Consider the following 3,728-nt stretch of genomic DNA (forward strand, 5'->3'; position numbering starts at 1 on the left):
CTTCCTCAAAGAGTGGCTGAGTGTAATTCCATTGTGTGTGTGTGTGTGTGTGTGTATCTATCTATCTATATATCTATACTGTATGTGTATCTCTCTCTATATTTATATATATCTATAAATATAGAGAGAGATACACATATGTATATATCACATGTATATATATGTATATATCATATGTCTACGTATATCTCACATCTTCTTTATTCATTCATGTATTGATAGACACTTAAGTGGCTTCCACATCTTGGTGATTGTAAATAATGCTTCAGTGAACACAGGAGCACATGTATCTCTTCAAATTGGTGTTTTCATTTTTAATTTTTTTAATGTTTATTTATTTTTGAGAGGGAGAGAGAACGCGAATGGGGGAGGTGCAGCGAGAGAGGGACACACAGAATCTGAAGCAGGCTCCAGGTTCTAAGCTGTCAGCACAGAGCCCGATGCGTGGCTCCAACTCACAGACCGTGAGATCATGACCTGAGCCTAGATCAGATGCTTAACCGACCGAGCCACCCAGGCTCCCGGTGTTTTCATTTTTTTTAAAGATTTTATTTTTAAGCAATCTCTACACCCAGCATGGGGCTTAAACTCATAACCCCAAGATTAAGAGGACTGAGCCAGCCGGGTGCCCCTCATTTTAATTTTTTGAGGTACCTCCATACTGTTTTCCACAGTGGCAGCACCAATTTACCTTCCCACTGACAGTGCACGAGGGTTGCCTTTTCTTCACATCCTCACCAGCACTTATAACTTTTTGTCTTTTTGATAACAGCCAATCTGACAGGTGTGAGGTGATATCTCAATTTGGTTTTGATTTGCATTTCCCTGAGGATTAGTTATGTTGAACATTTTTTCATGTGCCTGTTGGCCATCTGGATGTCTTCTTTAGAAAAATGTCTATTCAAGTCCTCTGCTCAATTTTTAATTAGGTTGTTTATTTTTTTTAATACTAAGCTGTGTAAGCTCTTAATATATTTTGAATATTAAGCCCTTATTGGATGTATGATTTGCAAATGTCCTCTCCCTTTCAGTAGGTTGCCTTTCCATTCTGTTGATGATTTCCTTCACTTTGAAAAAGGTTTTTTAGTTTGATATAATCCCATTTGTTTATTTTATTTAATTAATTAATTAATTAATTAATTTATTTATTTATGTTTTTAACGTTTTATTTATTTTTGAGACAGAGAGAGACAGAGCATGAATAGGGGAGGGGCAGGGAGAGAGGGAGACATAGAATCGGAAGCAGGCTCCAGGCTCTGAGCCATCAGCCCAGAGCCCGACGCGGGGCTCGAACTCACGGACCGTGAGATCGTGACCTGAGCCGAAGTCGGACGCTTAACCGACTGAGCCACCCAGGCGCCCCACCATTTGTTTATTTTAATGTTAGTTGTCCTTGCCTGGGGATACTGGTCCAAAAAAAATATTGTTAAGACCAATGTCAAATTGCTTACTGCCTATGTTCTCTTCTAGGATTTTTACAGTTTCAGGTCTTACATTCAACTTTAATCCATTTTGAGTTTATTTTTGTGTGTGGTGTAAGAAAGTGGTTAAGTTTCTTTTGTATGTGGCTGTCCAGCTTTTCCAACATCATTTGTAGAAGAGACTGTCTTTTCCCCATTGTACATTCTTGCCTCCTTTGTCATAGATTAATTGACCTTGTATGTGTAGGTTTGTTTCTGGGCTTTCTATTCTATTCCATTGATCTATGTGTCTGTTTTCATGGCAGTGCCATAATGTTTTGATTAGTATAGCTTTGTAGTATAGTTTGATACCTCCAGCCTTGTTTTTCTTTCTAAATATTTGAGAAATAGCTTTGGCTATTAGGGGTCTTTTGTGATTCCATTCAAATTTTAGGATCCTTTGTTCTAGTTATATGAAAAATGCCATTGGCGTTTTTTTTTTAAGATTTATTTTTAAGTAATCTCTGCACCTAATGTGGGGCTCAAACTCACAACCCTGAGATCAAGAGTCTCATGCTCCACTGACTGAACCAGACAGGTGCCCTGCCATTGGTACTTTGATGGAGATTGTATTAAATCTATAGATTGCCTTTGGTATATGGACATTTAAAAAATGTTTATTTATTGATTGTGTGTGAGAGGGAGAGAGCTAGGGAGGAGCAGAGAAAGAGAGAGGGAGAGAGAGAATCTCAACTAGGCTCCACTGATAGCACAGAGCCCAACATGGGGATTGATCTCCCAACATGAGATCTTGACCTGAACCAAAATTAAGAGTTGGAGCCTTAACTGACTGAGCCACCCCAGTGCCCCTGGTCTATGGACATTTTTAACAATATTACTTTTTCCAGTCCATGAGCATGGTATATCTTTCCATTTATTTGTGTCCTCTTCAATTTCTTTCATCAATGTCTTACAGTGTTCAGAGCACAGGTCTTTCATCTCCTTGGTTAATTTTATTCTTAGGTACTTTATTCTTTTTGATATAATTGTAATGAGATTGTTTTCTTAATTTCTCTTTCTGATAGTTCATTATTAGTGTATAGAAATGCAACCGATTTCTGTATGTTAATTTTGTATTCCACAACTTTAGTGAGTTCATTTAGTAGTTCTAATAGTTTTTTAGTGGATTTCTTAGTCTATACACACACACACACACACACACACACACAGAGGACCATGTCACCTGCAAATAGTGATAATTTTACTCTCCTTTTCCAATTTGAATGCCTTTTATTTATTTTTCTTGTTTAATTGCTGTGGCTAGAACTTGCAATACTGTATTGAATAAAAGTGGTGACAGTGGGTATCCTTGTTTTGTTCCTGATCTTAGAGGAAAACCTTTTAGCTTTTTACTATTGAGTATGATGTTAGATGTGGGTTTGTCATATATGGTCTTTGTTATGTTCCTTCTATCCCCAGTTTTTTTAAAGTTTATTTATTTACTTATTTACTTATTTTTGAGAGAGAGAGAGAGACAGAGACAGAGAGAAAATGCAAGTGTGGGAGTGACAGAGGGTGAGAGGGACAGAGAGAGAATCCCAAGCAGGCCCCACACTTTCAGCACAGAACCTGATGCAGGTTCGAATCACAAACTGCAAGATCATGACCTGAGCCGAAGTTGGCTGTTTAACCAACTGAGCCACCTAGGTGCCCCTATCCCCACTTTGCTGAGTGTTCTTATCACTAATGGATGTTGAATTTTATCAAATGCTTTTTTGCATCTATTAAAATAATCATATGATTTTTATCCTTCATTTTGTTAATGTGGTGTATCACATCAATTGATTTAAGGATGTTGAATCATCCTTGCATTCCTGAAATAAATCTCACTTGATGGTGGTATATCATCTATTTAATGTATTCTTAAATTTGGTTTGCTGATATCTTATTGAGGATTTTTAAACATGTATTCATTAGGCATATTGGCCTATAATGTTTTTGTTTTGTTTTGTTTTTTTGTGATGTCTTTGTCTGGTTTTGGTATCAGAGTAATGCTGGCCTCATAAAGTGAGTTCTGAAGCTTTCTTTCCCTTTTATTTTTTGGAATAACTTGAGAGAGATAGGTGCTGACTCTTTAAATGTTTGGTAGAATACACCTGTGAAGCTGTCTGGACCTGGGCTTTTTTTTTTTTTTTTTTTTTTTTTTTCAGGGGAGAGTTTTCAAATTACTGACTCAATTTCATTACTTGTTACTGTTCTATTCAGATTTTTTTCTCTTCTCTTCTCTTCTCTTCTCTTCTCTTCTCTTCTCTTCTCTTCTCTTCTCTT

Source organism: Panthera uncia (genome assembly GCF_023721935.1).
Source record: "Panthera uncia isolate 11264 chromosome B2 unlocalized genomic scaffold, Puncia_PCG_1.0 HiC_scaffold_24, whole genome shotgun sequence".
Taxonomy (NCBI): domain Eukaryota; kingdom Metazoa; phylum Chordata; class Mammalia; order Carnivora; family Felidae; genus Panthera; species Panthera uncia.